A 20,313-nucleotide genomic window follows, 5' to 3' on the forward strand; every position below is an offset into this window, starting at 1 on the left:
GCTTTTGGAGTCCTCTCCTAGAGACATATCTATGTTGAAATGTTTTTCTCAGTATTAGAAATAATAAATAATTGTTATAATTTAGCTAGTTAAATTTTTGCCTAAAAAATAAAGGAAATAACCAAGCAATAATCAAAGTTTAATGTGATAAGTTCACTAGCATTATTTTTAAATAGATATATTTTAAATTTTGATGAAGCTAATAAATACTCAAATTTAATAAGATAGAAGAGTTTAAAATGAGGAGCAACAATTCTACTTCTCGGGCCGCCACAGTCTCAATTCTGTGTATCAGACGCACTATATTAACTAGGATAATTTTTCTGTTTTTAGTTTTTGTGGTAGTTACCTGCTTTCTAAATAGCAGGTTTAAATCCTTATCATTTGATATATCAAGTCTTGACACCGATGGGCTTCATAGGGAATAGTTAGTTCCTCTGTTATCTTTTAACTTAAATACTGCATATAAATATGCAACTATCTCTTGAGCTCTCACGTGGTAAAAAGGGATCATTAGTGGTCTTTTTCTTTCTTCTTTTCTTCCCGTCTTACCTTATAACTTCCAGCACTACTTTAAGTACTCTGACTTACTTTTTCTTGTCAGTTTTGAGAACAATTTCTTTTTTGTGTGTGTATACGTAATCAAGTCTTCTTTCCCTTGTTATCTGGTTGATCTGAAAATTTGAAAATTAGCAAACAGTATTTATGATATTATGACTATGTAGTATTATTGGCTATGCAGCCAAGTATTACTACTACATTCCAAATTTTTGTGTTCTTTACGAGTTTCTCCTCCTTCTTCTCTTCCTCCTCCTCTCCCTTTTTCTGTTTCTTTTCCTTCTGCTTCAGTTGATTCTTTACATTGCTTGCCTTTATCAAATCTTTACTTTTCCAGTTTCTCAAAGATCCCGCAAATCTCCAGCCTCCCGTTTTTTCCAGATCTCTCCCTCTTTGTGCCTCCATCTAGTTTGAGGGTCTGCAGATGTGCTCCTTAGCTATGACGCGGGAACCTCACTTCATTATTCCTCTGAGATGGACCCCATGCCTTCTATTTTCTTGATGTACTCCCTTCTTAAGCTGGACCGTGTCCTCCACGTAGCTTCCTAAGAAACTCTATGGAAGAAGCAAACCTAAATCCTACATACCTGAAGATCTGTTCCTTTTACCCTCATTCTTGATTGAGAGCTTTGCTGAGTATAAAATGTGAGATTGAAAATAGTTTTGCCTTGTCACCTAGAAAGTGCATTCCAGCACCTTGGGAGGCTAAGTCAGGAAGATCACTTGAGGCCAGAAGTTCAAGACCAGCCTGTGCCACACCCAGGAATTTGAGGCTGCAGTGAGCTAAGATCACATCACCACACTCCAGCCTGGGCAACACAGGGAGGCACCAAAAGCATGGGCAACAAAAGCCAAAATAGACAAATGAGATCTAATTAAACTCCAGAGCTTCTGCACAGCAAAAGAAACAATCAGTAGAGTGAACCGGCAACCAACAGAATGGGAAAAAATTTTTGCAATCTACCCTTCTGACAAAGGGCTAATATCCAGAATCTACAAAGAACTAAAACAGATTCACAAGAAAAAAACAAACAAACCCATTCAAAAGTGACGTATATAAGGCCAACATATATAAGAAAAAATGCTCATCATCACTGGTCGTTAGAGAAATGCAAATCAAAACCACATTGAGATACCATCTCATGCCAGTTAGAATGACCATCATTAAAAAGTCTGGAGACAACAGATGTTAGAGAGGATATGGAGAAATAGGAACACTTTTACACTGTTGGTAGGAGTGTCAATTAGTTCAACCATTGTGGAAGACAGTGTGGCAATTCCTCAAGGACCTAGAAATAGAAATTCCATTTGACCCAGCAATCCCATTATTGGGTATATATCCAAAGGATTGTAAATCATTCTGTTATAAGGACACATGCACACACCTGTTCATTGCAGCACTGTTTACGATAGCAAAGACTTGGAACCAATCCAAATGCTCATTGATGATAGACTGGACAAGGAAAATGTGGCATATATACACAATGGAATACTGTGCAGCCATAAAAAATGATGAGTTCGTGTCCTTTGTAGGGACGTGGATGAATCTGGAAACCATCATTCTCAGCAAACTGACACAAGAACAGTAAATCAAACACTGCATGTTCTCACTCATAGGTGGGTGTTGAACAATGAGAACACAGGGACACAGGGAGGGGAGCATCATACATTGTTGCGGGGGACTAGGGGAGGGACAGTGGGGGGTAGGGAGTTGGGGAAGGATAACATGGGGAGAAATGCCAGATATAGGTGACAGGGATGGAGGCAGCAAACCACATTGCCATGTAGGTACCTATGCAACAATACTGCATGCTCTGCACTTGTACCCCGAACCTAAAGTGCAATATATGTGTATATATATATCCCAAAATAAAAAGATCCATTATCTTAAAAATAATAATAAAAAAAATAAAGAAAAGAAAAGACAAGACATGCCAGTATTTGCTAGTAATCCAGGTTTGCTGAGGGGAAGTTCAAAGATAGTCTGATTTTTGTTCTTCTGCAAGTGACCTTCTTGTTTTGCTTATTTATTTTCTCTATCTTTGGAAACTTCTCGTTCTCTTTTAATATTTTTCTGGAAACTTTGCAGTGGTAAGGTTGAAACGAGTCTATTATCTAGTCCTTGTTCTGGGAAACTGGCACCATTCAGCTGTGGGAATCCTCTTTTGTTATTTCTTGAAATATTTCCTTCCATCTATTTTTTCTGTTCTGTCTTCTGAGATTCCTACTACAGGTTGAGCATTCCTAAAATTCTGAAAATCTGAAATCCAAAATACTCTAAAATCTGAAACCATTTGAATGCCAACACGATGCCACCAGAGGAAAATTGCACACCTGACTTCATGTAATGGGTCACAGTAAAAACACAGGCACACAACACAAAGTTTATTCAGTATTTCCAGAGGAAGAAAAGACCTTCCCAGCTCTCTTTAGCATCAATATCTTTTCCGCACACTCCCAGAATCTCCCAAGCAAGCACGCCCACAAGAAGATAAAGCCCTGCCTACCAGGTGGTTCACCACCAAAATACAATTGTGTTTGTTTTTAAATGTGCCAATTTTAATTGCTATTTTAATTACAAAACTAACATTTTACATACCAATAAAATAGAAAGGCAACAAATAAAAGGCAAGTCACTTTAAAATACTCTCAAATTAGTTGTTGGTGATTAGCGAGAAAAATTGGTGTGGTGGGAGAAGTTCTAAAAATCTGAAAAGATTCTGCACTTAAATTCCTTTGTGGGTGCACTTATATCCTAGACATTTTAGAAATTATAAGTGAGCCATTATAGATATATTTTATGCAAAAAAAACTATGGAACTTCTAATCAAGGGACTCATCATCAAAGAAAAGCTCTGGGCTTTTATCAAATGACTGACTAATGAAGATAGAGTTATATGTTTGGGAATAAAGTAAAACTTTGCCAAGTGATATTTAATTAAAATATGGCAAGCATTTATTACAGTACCTGACACACCAATATTATATAAATACTGGGCATTATTTTTAGTTAAGGTAGTTTGTTTGTTTTCTTGAGAAAGTCTTTCTCTGTTACCCAGGCTGGAATGCAGTGGCATGGTCACTGCTCACTTCACCTCAACCTCCTGGGCTCAAGGAATCCTCTACCTCAGCCTCCCAAGTAGCTGGAACCACAGGCAAGTGCCACCACACTGACTATTTTTTGTACTTTTTGTAGAGACGAGGTCTCACTATGTTGCCCAGACTGGTCTTGACCTCCTGGTCTCAAGCAATCCTCCTGCCTCAGCCTCCTCCCAAAGTGCTGGGATTATAGCCATGAGCAGGCAGAATTTGTTATTTTACTCAACAAATATTGATTAAGAATCCACTCTGGGCAAAAGGGAGGTGAGGGGCGGGGGCACCTCGGCGCAACTGGCTTGAGCGATTGCAAACAAGATGCAGGACCCCAATGCAGCAACAATTGTTTCAGACTTTGGTTGACAGGCAATATCTCCTTGTGTAAGATGTCATTTCCCGCCGAGGAAAGTCTGAAAGAATTGCAGAAAAAGGTTGAAGAGTAGCAGCGTGTCCTCCAGCAATCCGTGGTGAAAACATATGAAGACATGACTTTGAAAAGCTGGAGGGTCATGAATATGAATTTAATGAGGAGGATCAACATGCTATTGAAATGTGCAGACAGCAGAAACTGGCTGAGTGGAAAGTAACTAAACTGAAGAATAAATGTGGAGAAGCCTTGAAGATCTCAGGAAACAATTATGTTCAAGAAGTTAGCTGGTGAGGGTTTGTGGGTAGTCTCGCAACTTTGCAAACAAAGAATTCCCCTCTGTCCTCTGATAAATCAGCACCTCAGTGATCTTGCCAGGAGGTTTCCTGATGTCAAACTTATTAAAGCCATTTCAACAACCTGCATACCCAATTATCCTGATAGGAGTCTGCCCATGATGTTTGTTTACCTGGGAGGAGATATCAAGCCTCAGTTACTTGGTCCTCTGGTGTTTGGTGGCATGAACCTGAACATGAAGAGAGATGAGCTGGAGTGGAAACTGTCTGAATCTGGAGTAATTAACACAGACTTGGAGGAAAACCCTAAGAAACCGATTGAAAACATGTTGCTGTCTCCAATGCGGTGCTCTGTCCCCAGGAAGAAGGATAGTGATTCCAAGCGTGACTGAGGCTACAGCTGTTGTAATTTGCTGAACTTTCTGTGACAAATTGTCTGGATTGTTTTAAAAAGGGAAAAGTAAAAATGACTCCTTTCGGTTTTAAGTTTCGTATAAATTACATTTCAAATCTTTACATTTCAGAAGTAACCATTGCTGCAAATTTTGTTAAATTTTTTGGAATTCTTTTTTTAAATTGTAGTATTTCTTTTTTAAAAAAAATTAAAAGCAGCTATTGGTATTTTTTAAAATATATAATTCAAATCATGCCAGGCCCTGGACATAGAGTGATGCGGTGAGCAGAACAACCCAGGACCCCCGCTTTTATAGATCTTACCATTGAGAGGGAGAGGCAGACATTGACCAAATCATCAAGTAAATCCTTGATTACAATGTCTGAGAAGGGCTATGAAGGAAAAGTACAGGAGGAAATGACAACACACATCGGGGTCCTGGTCTGCAAGGAAGGTCGCTAGGAAGTCTCCTTTGAACTGAGTTTTGCATCGTGAGTCAGCGTTTACTAAACAAGGAAAGGGCAGGTTCCAGGCAGAAGGAGTAGCAAGTTCCAACACCCTGCAGCGGGAAGACTAGGGCATCTGGACATCCTATGACCGCCCAGTCACATGCTGAAGTTTGGATCAGTTTGGCAAAACAATGAATGCAGTAGGGTTCATACCAGCATCTTTATGGACTTTTTGTCCTTCTGACCAAAAATGCATGTTTAAGTCTTATCTGCATTCTTCTTCCCGTCATAATTATAAATCCAAGGAGAAAGTAAGGGAGAAAAAAAGAAGAAAAGACAAAACCATGCATATCTTGGATGTTAAAGGTGAGTCATAATTTGTCTGCTTCCTCCCCAGGTAGAAAGAAGTCCATAGAGTTGATTGTGGTCGTGTGATTTAGAGAGGTCAGAAGCATCCATTTTTACTGATTTCTAAATGTCTATAATTCCAGCTCAGTCTGTAATCTTCCACAGTGGAATAATACTTAAGACTTCCATTGGTTTTCTTCCCATTAGTTGCAGCTGTTTTTCTACTGTTATTTTACGCAAGTAATTAACACACTGATTTATTTTGTCTTGGCAGCCTGGAGCAACAATGCTAAGAGTACACATTTTTATGTCAAACAAACACACAGACCTTTTGAAAATGAATCTCACTGCATTCCTTCTCTCCAGATTCTCCTGAAGTCAAATAATAAGAATTCTGGGGAATTCATACACTCTTGGCTAAAACGTTTTCACAAACAACAATAATCTGCATAAACTGTTCACTCTTTAAGAGCATTCGTCTTAGTCACCTGATTTTTCTCAGAACTCAACCAGTGAGATAAATGTGTGCACGTTCATATTTCAGCCAATGAGGAAGCCTGCAAATGTGTATCCCTGGAAGTGCATTTCCCATGGTTCCTTGCTGCCAGATCATAAGGAGAGGGTGTTGTATTGTCAATAAAATGCTCTGAATTTTAGCTGAGATTAAGTTGCTAAGCAAGCCAGACTTTAAGATTCAGAAATTGACTCTGGACAACAAATCTTAAACTTACAATGGTCCTAATTAAGGACCAGTGAGTTAAATTGAGTGCTTAGAGGCCAATTTTTTTTTTTTTTTAATAAAGAACATTTGTTCAGTGTGATCCTGCCAACAGGATTTTATTCATTGTAGTGGTCTTTTTACAACTCTGCCCAAGTAAACCAGTCAAATCCCTGTAGTCCATTCTAGAATCACACTGGGAACACCAGCATGAATTAATAGTAATTCTGAGTTACACAATAATTTGTGAATAGCACCCCCTTAACTGCCAACAAGAATTTGCAAAAACACTAATGGCTAACCAGGTGTGGCCTACAAACAAAAAATGTTGATGGCTTTTAATGCAAAAATTCATGTCCAGTCTATCCAAAGGAAACTTTTTTAGGAGTCATGTGTCCTGGCTTCTCAACTCAGTTTTGTGTCTTATTCTGTGTGGGCTTGCAGAAATCAGTTGACCTTTTTATTCTTCTGTTTTCTCATGTTTAAAATGAGGGGGCTATGCTAATGATCTATATTCTTTCTGACTCCAAAATTCTAATTTCACATCTCTACATCATTTCAAGTAGCGTATGGTATCTACATAAATGGATCCTGCTAAATCGATTCTAACAAAACGTTTAAAAGTTTACTTGCTTAAGTAGGTTAAACAGCTCCACATTAGGAGCTCTGAATCACATTCTCCCTATTAATTTTCTCATAAATAGCACAAAAGTAAGTTGCAACCCAGTTTTGTCTGCACTATCATAAAATCTAAATTAGTTGAATTTAAGCTGGTGAAATGTGGTGAAATTTTAAGTGTCATTTAAAATTTAAATTATTTAAAATTTAAATTAACTGTGCATGTTCTGTCTTGGGTCCTTGTCTCTGCCCGGGAAATTATAAATTGCCCAAGTTTCCACAGATATTCACAACTCCTGAGTGTGTAATTCCAGACGATTCCTCCCCTGAGCTCCAACTAATATTTAGTACTAATAGTTTCCACTCCTCGAGTGCCTCTTACAAGTCTGGGACTGCATATGATTCTAACCACGTTGCCTCTACCTTTATGACACTCCCACTGAGTAAACACTGCTACCTCTATCTTCGAGATGGAGATCAGAAAGTGACCAAAGGCACACCGGTGGTCGTTGTCAAAACCATGAGTCTAATGCAAGTCTTCCTGGCTCATCCATTTTTTAAATTTTTTTATTTTTGAGACGTAATCCCACTATCACCCAGGCTGGAGTGCAGTGGTGTGGTCTCGGCGCACTGCAACCTCCACCTCCTGGGGTTCAAGTGATTCTCCTGCCTCAGCCTCCCAAGTAGCTGGGACTACAGGCACATGCCACCACACCCAGCTAATTATTGTATTTTTAGTAGAGACAGGGTTTCACTATGTTGCCCAGGCTGGTCTCAAACTCCTGACCTCATGATCTGCCTGCCTTGGCCTCCCAAAGTGCTGGGATTACAGACATGAGCCACCGCACCCAGTTCAGACATCCATGTTCTTTCCACTGTTCCACAAGAGTGAACAACATCAGTAGAAAGGCAGGATATTAAACCATGATTGCTGTTCCTGATCACAGACTTCTGGGCATAGAGAAGCGGGGATTGGAGGAACGGTGCCAGTCCAGCAAGGACAAGGTACAGAATCTGAGGTCAAGAGCAGTGGCAGGGAGGCTGGGAAGGCAGTTCTGGGTGGAGAAGGAACAGCTTTGTGGGCCAGGACTGGGAAAGTCAGCTGTCATAAAACATCATGGATTGGCTAGACATGGGGGCTCACACCTGTAATCCCAGCACTTTGGGAGGCGGAGGCGGGCGGATCACGAGATCAAGAGATCGAGACCATCCGGGCCAACATGGTGAAACCCCATCTCTACTAAAAAATACAAAAATTAGCTAGGAGTGGTGGTGTGTGCCTGTAGTCCCAAATACTCGGGAGGCTGAGGCAGGAGAATTGCTTAAACCCGGGAGACAGAGGTTGCAGTGAGCGAAGATCGCACCACTGCACTCCAGCCTGGCGACAGAGCGAGACTCCGTCTCAGAAAAACAAAAAACATCATGGGGTTTTCAAGAGGGAGCAGGGGGTGATGCCCATTATCTGATCGGAATCTACGGAATAGATTTCATATTTAGGAGAAGCGTTTTGGAAGTCACTTCAAAATTGTTTTGGGAATTTTTATAGGGGTCTTGCTCTGCTGCCCAAGCTGGTGTGCAGTGACGCTACAGCATCTAACTCCTGGGCTCAAACTATCCTCCCACTTCAGCCTTCGGAGTCGCCAAGACTACAGGTGCATGCCACCACCCCCAGCTACTTTATTTTTATTTATTTGTAGAGATGGAGTCCCACCATATTGCCCAGGCTGGTCTAGAACTCATGGGCTCAAGCAATCCTCCCACCTCAACCTCCCAGATTGCTGGGATTACAGGCGTGGGCCACCGCATCAGGCCTGCAAATATTTTAAAGCTGAAATTGGATTATCTCACTTTTCTGTGCCAGACTACTCCCTGACTAGGGTCAAAGTCCTCCCAGTGGTGGTATGACCCTGCCTGCCCCCGCAGCCCATGATCACTGACCTCATCTTCTAAAGCCTTCCTCCTCCCCTCTCACATCCAGCAGACACACTCTAACTCAAGGCCTTTGCACGGCTTTTCCCTCTGCTGAGAGCACTCATCTTCCAGGCATTTGTGAAGCTCACTCCCTTGCCTCCTTCTGGATGTTGTTCAAATGTCTTCCCTGCAGTGAACCATATCCTGGGCCACCTTATTGAAAACTACAAACCTCCTCCTCTCCTGTGCCACACGCAGACGCCCTCTTCAATACACTGCTGCTGCTTCGTGTTTCTCCAGAGCCTCATTACATGCTCACAGACAGCTGTGAGTTGAATTAAGTGTCTCCAAAAGATGCTGAAGTCCTAACCCTCAGCACCTGGGAAGGTGACAGTATTTGGAAAGAGGGTCTGCTATGGTTTGGATGTTTGTCCCCCAAACCTCATGTTGAAGTTTGATCCCAGTGCTGGAGATGGAGCCTGGTGGGAGGCGTTCGTTTCATGGGGACAGGCTCCTCGTGAACCTTTGGTGCTGTCCTCACAGTGTTGAGTTCTATCTCTATTAGTTCCTGTGAGCACTGATTGTTAAAGAGAGCATGGCACCTCCTCCCCTCCCTCTCTTGCTTCTGCTCTGGCCATGTGAACTCTGTAAGGCTCCACTTTGCATTCCACCATGGGTGGAAGCTTCCTGAGGCCTCACCAGAAGCAGATGCTGACACCAGGTTTCTTGCACAGCCTGCAGAATTGTGAACCAAATAAATATTTTTTCTTTATGAATTACCTAGCTCAGGCATTTAGAAACACAAAAGTGGACTGAGACAGGGTCTTTGTAGATTATGAACTAAAGATGACGTCATTAGAGTGAGCCCCAATTCAATACAATTAGTGTCCTTATATAAAAAGAAATTTGGATACAGGGACACACAGGAAGAACACCACACAAAGATGAAAGCAGAGATCAAGGTGATGCTCCTACAAGCCAAGGAACACCAAAGATTGCCAGCAACCCACCAGCAGCCGGGAACACGCCCTGAAACAGATCCTTCCTCCCTCAATGCCCCCAGAAGGAACCTACCCTGCGGACACCTTGATCTTGGACTTCCAGCTTAGAGAATTAGGAGACAATAAACTTCTGCTGTCTAAACAACACAGTTTGTGATACTTTGTTATGGCAACCTTAACAAACTGAAGCATATGCTGTATCATTTGCCTGGGTGTTCGCCCCACTCCATCTCCCACCTCCAAAGGTGAGCTCTACATAGGTAGGGATTAGTTTGTTCCTTTTTGCTCTTATATCCCAGCAGTAAATATTTGTTGAATGAACAATTGTCCCTCAGACCACGTTTCCAGTCTTTTCTCCCACCTCTCCCCAAGACAAAGTCATTTCAACTTTTACCCTAAATACCGTTGACTTTGACACCTCCTTAACTTTGCTGATGTTTTCTCTGCCCGGTATGCCCGCTTGCCCTTCTCTCCCTGTCAAGTTCTCCTTATCAGTTAAGACACATCCATGTCATTCCTTCAGTGACCCTACCTTCCAACCCCTTCTCTGTTCTATTATCCACTGTGGTTGTGGCTCTTTGCCTGTAAACAGTGGCCTCCTTGAGTTCTAGGATCATATTCTATTAATCTTTGTAGCCCCAGAACCTGGCCCAGTGTCTGGCACACCAGAGGTGTTCAGTAATTGTTTGCTAGATTGAATTAAATCTGTATCCTGCAGCTTTCACTCTTGCTGCCCTTCCCTAGACTGCTAGCCACAGCAGGGTACAAGAGGATTAGAAGGGAGTTTGTGGAGCAGAGCTCAGATTAGAGCATTCGAGCGCTACGGGGCTGCTCCTCTCTGCAGAGTCTTTGTCTTCGTGCAATCTCGTGAGAGTTTCCTAAATTGGAACAGTCAGTGATGTTGTATCCAAATCATTCAGCTAAGCCCTCAGAGGCATTTGCCAGAAATCACACCAACATAAACAGCTCAATCAGAGAAGGGGTGCAAATCCTCCTCCTTTTTATAAAGTGGAGCAAGTATCCTGTTGGAAAAAAAGAAAAAATGAAAAAGACAGTCATTTGAGACGGCACTTTCCAGATGACTGGACAGAACATGCTGGTTTTGATTACGGGTAGTGGTCCTGTCTGTTTTCCTTTCTGCCCTAGTTCTTTCCAATGGGTGGAATCAAGACCCAGTGTTTTCACCCATCTTTGCAAAAAAGAATGAATCTGAGCCATCTCCAGAAGTGAAGCATGCATTGTGGGATCTGTTGGGTTTTGATTTTTTTTTTAAGAGTTAGGATTTTGCTGTGTGGTCCAGGCTGGAGTGTAGTGACTATTCACAAGTGCTATCATGGTGCACTACAGCCTCAGACTCCTGGGTTCAAGTGATCCTCCTGCCTCAGCCTCCAGAGTAGCTGACATTACAGGCACTTGCCACCAAGAAGGTGAAGGGTGTGTTTGGCCAACATTCATTTAGCCTATTTGAATATTCATGAGGGTATGATCTGAAACGCCTAGAATAGGCTCAGCTTCCCAGAAATTCTAACTGAGTGGAACTAAAATAGTGAACATGTATTCTAAGGACTCACTAATGTTTGTCAGAGGGTTACCTGCCCCTCTCTCATTAGCTCTCAGAGTCTTGCTGTCATTACTAGAACAACAGAATAGGCCCTAGGAGACACAGAAAATGCCAACTAACATAATTTATATCTTCACTCCTTGTGAGTACTATCATGGTTAGGTTAGCTTCAAATTTGTAAGAATAAATAACTTCATTAACTCTCATTACATGCATTTAGTTGTGACCTGTTTTAAAATGCCCAGTTAATCATATTCAGTGGGTCATTCAGTTATAGAAACAAACAGTGTGTACTCAGTGCTAAGGTCTCTGCTTTTCTTTTAGTCCATCATAAAAGGATGCTCCTGCTGGGCATGGTGGCTTACGCTTATAAATCTTAGCACTTTGAGAGGCCGAGGTGGGAGGATTGCTTGAGGCCAGGAGTTCAAGACCAGCCCCAGCAACATAACAAGACCTCATCTCTACAAAAAATTTTAAAATTAGCCAGATGTAGTGGTGCCCACCTATAGTCCCAGCTCCTCAGGAGGCTGAGACAGAAAGATTGCTTGAGCCCACAAGCTTGAGGTTGGAGTGAGCTGTGATCACACCAGCCTGGGTGACAGAGTGAGACTCTGTCTCAAATAAAAAGAGAGAGGACTCCTGTTTGTGACTCATTCAGTAGAAACTGTACTTTGAGTACATACACAACCATACTATTTCTCACTTCCAGTAAAAATTCAATAAATTACAAGAGATCTTCAAGACTTTATTAAAATTAGGCTTTGTGTTAGATGATTTTGCCCAACTGTAGGCTAATGTAAGCGCTCTCAGCGTGTTGAAGGCAGGCAAAGCTAAGCTATGATGTTCAGTAGGTGAGGAGTATTAGGCGCATTTTCAACTTACAGTATGTTCAACTTACGATGGGCTTATTGGGAGACAACCCATCAGAGATTGAGGATCATCTGAATATTTTGTGTTTATGGCTAAAGAACTGTCCTCAAATTCTCAATAATTCAATTCAGCCCTCTGTTTGGTCTTCTAAATTCACTGTGAAGACAGATATTTGCATGCATAATCAATCCGTGTATGTTGGCCCCATAACACATTGAGTTACTACTACAACCATTTTATTATTATATCAGTACTACTATACGGCATGGACAGGCCTTTGTCCAGTGAAGCTGGTGGTTCTTAACATGTAGCTAGTTGCAGTCACCTTTCAGATCAAAGAAAGCCAGGTACCTTCTCTCCAGAAAAGCTTCACATGCTTCACACATTATTTTACCTATAATTTTAGGAGGTGCAAAAAGTTAATATCCCTCTAAAGCAGCTGTCAGCAAACTTTTTCTGTAAGAGCCAGATAGCAAATACTTTAGACTTTGTAAGTCACGAGGTAAAACCTTGGACATTGTGTATGTGCTTATATAAGAGAGAAAACAAATTCCCTCAGACTTTACTTGATAACATTCAAAATATAGTAATAGTAATTGAGTATCATATTTTTGTAATGCAGGTCTACTAATGGGAAGAATGGACTTGGCAGGGAAGGAAAAATATTTCACCTAATTGTGATTGAAAGTTAGCAATCCCTATCATCATATCCAGGGCAGATGTTTGTTTCTAAGACCATTCTTAGCTTGAGGGCCTTAGGAGCCCAGGCAGTGGGCTGGATTTGGCCTAAGGGCTGGTCTGCTAATACCTGTTCTAAAGAGCTAGAGACCGAGGCCTAGGCTGTTTTCAGGAGCCCTGCTGTGACTGTGCATAGGGCTGACCCCAAGTAGAAACTGCCCTTGGCTCTGGACCCTGGCAGTAGGAATCAGGTCTACACAGCAGCAGCCTCCAGAGCCAGCAAAGATTCCTGGTACAATGTTCTCCCAGCAGGGCTGGCTGGCTGCTAAATTGGGGCCACATTCCCACTGCTTGGAGCTGGAACCAGGAACGAGAAGTATATTAAATTCTATTAACCTACATTCTATGACCTCAATAAAACTTTCTCCATAATCAGCAAGAATAACAATGCATAAGGAAAGAAATTCCTTTGCCCAGTGTTTGAAAATTGAGTTGTAAAAAGTGCATCAATGGATCAGGCTTTTTAATGAATAAAATTGTTTTCTTAATCTGCAGTTATCTTTCAATCAAAAGACACTTTCAGAAACAAAAAAACCGCCACCATCTTGAAAATTTTAAAAAGCTTAGAATACATCACAATAAACTAATCAAGAGGCAGTGTTCAGCCAAAGCAATTATGTGAAAACGTTAGTCTTGTCCTCACACAGTTCATCTCTTCCTACTTAAAACATTCCATGGTAACAGTCAATCACGAGAGAAATGTAATTCTATATAATGTTTTTCAGGCCGAAAGTGTATGAAAAGCTGAGGCCACAAAGAAGAATCATAAATGCATTTCATTGTCGGCTGGAACCTATCATTTTATTTCGGTAATGGTTAAATAAAGAAATAAATGCGACTCCCTTGACTCTAGATGGGCCGCACGGTTTGTGGCAAACTTGGTGCAAGTTCTCCACCTAGTGGATATTTTGAAAAGTGTAATAAACTGTAAATGTGCATGCCTGCTTGTGATACAGACACAGAGATAAAGACACCAAGGGTAGTGGTGACCGGACTCCATATCAGTCAGTGACATCCTATCAGATGTTCATCTTCCTTCTTTGCTATTTTTCCTCTTCCATCCAGGCGCTACAGAGTCCAGTGTGATCCCCCTGCCCCAGGCAGCCGCTTGGAGGGATCGCGCCACGCCAGGGCCCAGCCCTGGTCTTGAGTCTCGAGAGTGGGCCCATGCCTTGCCTGGAATCGGGCACCACGGCTATTCCATCTGCAGTGCTGCCACCAGCACTGGGGTGGCCAATGACAAGGCTGGCTGGCTTCTGCGGAGTGAGCCCTTCGCTCTTCCTGCTTGCTCAGTGCCTCGGGCATGGTGGAGGCGCTCCTGCAGGCGCTAATGAGAGAAGAAGACCTCCATGCCGGTGCCCAGCCACTCACTTCTGCCCCAGACCTGCCTGTCCGTGACAGTCCAGGCTTTCACCTTGCAGGCCTAGGCCAACCAGCCCAGCCACCTGCCCCAGCTCAGGAATCCCTGCCATTCTCCTTAGCACTCAGTGGATGATGAGGTGCACCCCCCAACTCACCACCCCTTGGCCTTCCTGTTACCTCTGTGGCTCAGGGCCAGCCTCAGAGAGGCTGCAGTGCAGCAGCAGTCCAGTGTGGGCTTACATCTTATCCCACGCTGACCCATCCACAAACCAAACTTGGCCTTTCTCCTCCTCCGCCACCAGAGGATCAAGAAGGACCCCCACCATGCAGACACAGGAAAAAGGGGAAGAACTGGTATGCCCGTGGTGGAAGAATGGGGGTCTGAAATCCCACTTTTGGGTTTTTTTTTCTATTCTTTATTTTTCTCAAAACTTTTGAAATGAAATCTCTTTTTGTATCTCAAACTGATTCTAGTCCTAGAACTCCAATGTTAGGTGATGAAATGGAGAAGAGGTGTGGGAAGAACAGGAGAGGAATAGGAAATGATCAAAGGGAAGAAATAGCTGCACTGGAGGATTTGCATGGGCCGTATCTGGAGAGAGGATGAAAGAGTAGAAAATGGAGAACTTTCTCCACTTGCCTTCCACGCTTCATGCTTTTTAAATTTTATTTTATTTTTAGAGACAACGTCTGCTCTGTCACCCAGACTGGAAGGCAGTGGCTCAATCATAGCTCATTACAGTCTCCACCTCCCAGGCTCACACCATCCTCCCACCTCAGCCTTTTAGTAGGTGGGACTACAGGTGCATACCACCACATCTGGCCATTTTTTAAAATTATTATTTGCAGAGATGGGGTCTCACTGTATTGCACACGCTGGTACTGAACTAAGCTCAAGCAATCCTCCTGTCTCTGCTTCCCAAAGTGTTGGGGTTATATGCAAGATCCACCGGGTACAGCACATTATGCTTTCTTTTTTCCTCTTTCTTTCCTTCTTTTCTTTTTCTTTCTTTCTTTTTTCTTTCCCTCCTTCCTTCCTTCCTTTCTCTCTCTCTCTCTCTCTCTTTCTCTCTTTCTCTCTTTCTTTCTTTCTTTCTTTCTCTTTTGATACAGAGTCTCACTTTGTTGCCCAGGCTGGAGTGCAGCAGCATGATCTCCGCTCACTGCAACCTCTGCCTCCCAGGTTGAAGGAATTTTCCTGTCTCAGCCTCCCAAGCAGCTGAGGCTGCAGGCACATGCCACCACACCAGGTTTTTGTTTTGTTTTGCTTGTTTTTTTAGTAGAAATAGGGTTTCACCATATTGGTCAGGCTGGTTTCAAACTCCTGACCTCACCTGATCCACACACCTCAGCCTCCCAAAGTTCTGGGATTACAGGCACGAGCCACCGCTCCTGGCCTACACCATTCTTTCTAATTTTCCATATTCCCCTTCTCAGATTCCTTTGGTTCCTAAGGACCCTAAGGGCTGGAGTGTCCCAGAGTGCAGTCCCCAGTCTCCTTTCCACACTTGGTGGTGTCACCCCATCTTGTGGCTTTAAGTATATTTTCTAGGCTTGTAAGTCCCCAATTTACATCTCCAGCTCAGACCTCCCCTGTCCTGCAGACTTGCATACCCCACTCCCTCCTCGCCTTGTCATCTGGATGGCCTGCGGGCATCTCACAATTCAGCTGTCCACAGCTAAGCTTCTGTTGCTCCCAGTCTTCTGTCTCAATAATGACTTTATTTTTTCCAGTTGCTCAGGCCGGAAACGTAGAGTCACCCTTGATTCCTCTTTTCCCCTCACCCCCACATCTGATCAATAAGCAAATCCTGTCACAGTGTCTTTAAAACACAGGCAGAATCCAGTCATTTCTGCAGCAGCCATTGTGGTCAAGTCATCATCCACTCCTGTGTGCCTAAAGCATCCGAACAGATCTTCTTGCCTCTTTCTTTGCCTTTTTTGTCTGTTCTTCATGCTGCAGCCAGCATTGTGTTGTTAACGTGAAGTCAGGTTGTGTCAGGCTGGAGTGCTGGTGCATGCCTGTGGTCTCAGCTACTCAGGAGGCTAAGGCAGGAAGATTGCTTGAGCATGGAAGTTTAAGGCTACCATGAGCTATGACTGCACTTGTGAATAGCCACTGCAAGGCTGGGCCCAGTGGCTCACTCCTGTAATCCCAGCACTTGGGAAGGCCAAGGTGGGCAGATCACTTGAGGTCAGGAGTTTGAGACCAGCCTGACTAACATGATGAAACCCCGTCCCTAATAGAAATTAAAAAAAAAGAAAAAATAGCCACTGCACTCCAGTTGGGCAACATAGCAAGACCTCATCTCTGAAATATAAAGGGGAAAAAAGTTTTTTTAATAAAATTTAAAAAAAAATTTTGAGAAAGGATCTCACTCTGTTGTCCAGACTGAAGTGCAGTGGCACAATCATGGCTCACTGCATCTCAGCCTCCTAGGCTCAAGTAGTCATCCTGCCTGAGCCTCCAGAGTAGCTGAGACTGCAGGTGCATACCACCATATTCAGCTCATTTTTTTTATTTGTAGAAATGGGTTCTGCTATGTTGCCTAGGCTGGTCTTAAACTCCTGGGCTCAAACAATTCCCCTGCCTCGGCCTCCCAAAATGCTGGGATCATGGGTGTGAGCCACCATGCGTGGCTTAAAATAATTTTTTTAAATCCTATGTCATTACCTGGGCCTGTGATGCACCCGACCTCGCCTCTTTATTCCTGAACAACACAGGCAAGCCCTTCACACCTGCCCCTCCTGCCGCCTGCGTGCTCTGCCCCAGGAGTCTGCAGATCCTTTGCTTCTTTCAGATTTTTATTCAAATTTCACCTCTGAAAGGCCTCCTGATAAGGTCTAACTTTAAATTAAAAAAAAAAAATCACCCCACTGTTCTTTGTAGTGGGTTGAATGGCGCTCCCCCAAAACGTATATCTACAACCTAACACCCAGAATCTATTATTGTGCCCTTATTTGGAAAGAGGATCTTTGTAGATTAAATTAAGTTATGGGTCTTGAGATCATGTCAGATTATCCAGGTGAACCATAAATCCAATGACAAGTGTCCTGATAAAAGACAGAAGAGAAGACACAGAGACCTAGAAGGAGAGGCCATATGAAGATATATTACTCTCCAACATAAAATGTACTTATCAAGTTTATTGACTTTCTACCCTACTAATCAATAAGCTAAAGAAGGTAGAGATGATTGGTTTTGTTCACTGCTGTATTCCCAGCATGTAGAACAGTGTCTGGGACCTAAGATGTGTTCCAAAAACATTCATTGATTAAGAAAACAAATAGATGGGCCGGACACAGTGGCTCACGCCTATAATCCCAGCACTTTGGGAGGCCAAGGTGGGCAGATCACAAGTCAGGAGATCGAGACCATCCTGGTTCACATGGTGAAGCCCTGTCTGTACTAAAAATGAAAAAAAAAAAAAATAGCCGGCGTGGTGGTGCATGACTGTAGTCCCAGCTACTTGGGAAGCCGAGGCAGGAAAACCACTTGAACCCAGGAGGTGGAGATTGCAGTGAGCCAAGAATGAGCCACTGCACTCCAGCCTAAGCAACAGAATGAGATTCCATCTCAACAACAACAAACAAAAAAAAAAAAAAAGGAAAGAAAACAAATAGATGAATGAGTGACAGGTCCCAAATATTGTGCCTGAGTACACAGGAGAATTGTGGATCTATTGATAAACACATAGAAAGAAATAAAAAAAGGATTGAACCAGGGTAGCTACACAAGGTTCATTTAGGAGTTGGTCAGTTTGCTGTGACAGACGTACCAGTGGAAATGTATTTGCTTTCCTCATTCAGGATTCACTTGTCCAGCCAGCTTTAACAGAATTTTGAAAGATTTACACCATTACCTTAATGAGATAATTAATAAGACAAAAACAGAAGAAACCTAACAGGTATTGGAGATACTGAACGGATGTTTGGGTGAAATGTCAGTGTCAAAGACACATAGATTGGTAATTAAATTTCAAGGGTAACTCCTTCAAAATCCTATTTTAGCCAGCCTCTCTTGCACAGGCCATTTTATTCTCTGAGTTCAAAGTTGATTTGTTGATTGACAGATGGATTGGTTTCACCTCCAATGTTTTCCCCTTTCTATCTATTGTGGCAATGTAGTGATCAGGAAGGCAGCCAAGACTCAAATTATGTAAAGGACAAGGGAAGGTCTAGAAGGCCAGCAGATCCAGAGAAGACACTGAAACTGCAGAACTCCCAGCAGCCCTGGTCTCAGAGCACATGTCCTCACCAAGAGCGGCCCACAGCCTGAGTCCTGAAGCAGGAGGGGGACTCCAAGGGGCCTGCGCGCACTTCGGGGCACGCAGGACTGGGTGTGGGGTCAGGATGCACTTCCAGCTAAATTCCCCCCGTCACTTTCTATTTACACTTTCAGAGAAACCTCTCTAGTAACAAACTGTAGAAATGGTCCCTGAAAGTATAGTCTTGTCACTCTCTATTTAATGAGGTACTTGTACTAGTGAGGATGCTTTTCAAAATAAATTTTTTGCCATTTTATAAATTCTCCCCTTACTTGTGGAAAAAAAATAAAGAATCTCATAATAGTTCGTAGGTCTTAAAGGTGGAATAGCTCTCACCTTCCTGCATGCCTTTGAAGTTTTAGGACATCTTTGAAATGGTACAGTGGCAGTGAGAGAGATACAGATGGGAATCCATTTTCCTTATTTGCTTTGTGTGATCTGTAGAGTCATAGTGATCTCCTTACGGAAGCCAAAAGGCCCTCATGGTTAGCATTTGATCCTACCTCCTCTCACAGAGGTGTGGAAACGCAGGAGGCACTGGCCCGGCTGGGCTCAGAACACCCCATCTTCTTGGCAGCCAGTAGGAAGCACCCCGTCTTCACCATACAGCTTCCACCTGAGCCTCAGAGTGTTTTTGAAACCATCAGAGCTGAAAAACAGTTCTCATAAATGTGAGAAAATATTAGCTTCATGGATGAAATCTGTATTTTGTATTGATATTTTAATGGGCATTGAGTGATGAGATTAAACATTTTCCCACAGTATCTGGTATATACTTTATAACTCAATGCTCTGACATATAATAAAGCCGTTTTTTATTTTTTTTAATTTTTGAGTTTTTTATTTCCACAGTTAAACTAAAACAAAAAACTTGCATTGTTCTTAATTACTGTATTTTTCACCAGGAGTGCTAGATTGTACTTGTATATTTCACATCGGTTTAAGAACACTATATTTATTAACATCTTTTTTATGACAGAAATGTTTTTGCTTTATTTAGATAAAATGCCTAGCACCTATTGTGGATGGAAAGTGACTTCTGAATTCTCAAAACATTTACAGGTAAAAGCAGTCAGTGCAGACTGCTCCTGTACCCCTCTGGAAAGGAAGCAGCATTCCTGTATAAGCCATAGGCCTGATGACAAATAAAACCCCCTTGGGACCAAATTGTGGGAGTAATTTTCCATAAAGAAAAGAAAACAGATATATTTTATTATGTATATTTTCCTTTCTGTGGAAAATATGTTATTTATATATTACGTAGTCATATTAAACCTGACTTCTCAGACCACATTTTAAAAATAGATTGTGGTCGTTTTATTGCACGTGTTCTGTATTCACAGGAGTCAGAATTTTGAGTGTTTGTTTCTCATAAACACCATGCTTTGACCTACAGGAAAGCAACACTGTGAAGAGACACCTGACTCCTGAGCAGGCACTGCAAGTGAGGCATTGAGAGAGCTCAGAGCTCCCTGTGAGCTGAGCTCGCTGCGGCTCCAGGCGTAATCAGAACCTACCCTACGGAGCTAGAGTTTCATCTCTCTAGGCGTTTGCTAAACCACACTAATTCACACAATGCTGCTCATGGGTGACAATTAACTCACTGTCTCTTCCAGGGCATTTGTATTGCTTACAATGAGTGAATCTCTAACTGGCAGGACATTAATCCCAGGTCTGTACCTAAGCCTAGAGGAGAAATTCATAGACAGGACATCTCTAGCTCTTGATGAAGGTTTTCTTGCCTGACTTCAACACTGC

General features: G+C 42.5%; 2 pseudogenes; one reads left to right on the forward strand and one right to left on the reverse strand.

Annotated features, from left to right (window-relative positions):
- The first annotated feature begins 3,907 nt into the window (after positions 1–3,907).
- Positions 3,908–4,847, forward strand: LOC116563388 (annotated as a pseudogene).
- Positions 4,848–18,635: 13,788 nt separating this feature from the next.
- LOC116563646 lies at positions 18,636–18,741 on the reverse strand (annotated as a pseudogene).
- Positions 18,742–20,313: the final 1,572 nt, after the last annotated feature.

Source organism: Sapajus apella, unplaced genomic scaffold, assembly GCF_009761245.1.
Source record: "Sapajus apella isolate SASKATOON/1434 unplaced genomic scaffold, GSC_monkey_1.0 scaffold35, whole genome shotgun sequence".
NCBI lineage: Eukaryota > Metazoa > Chordata > Mammalia > Primates > Cebidae > Sapajus > Sapajus apella.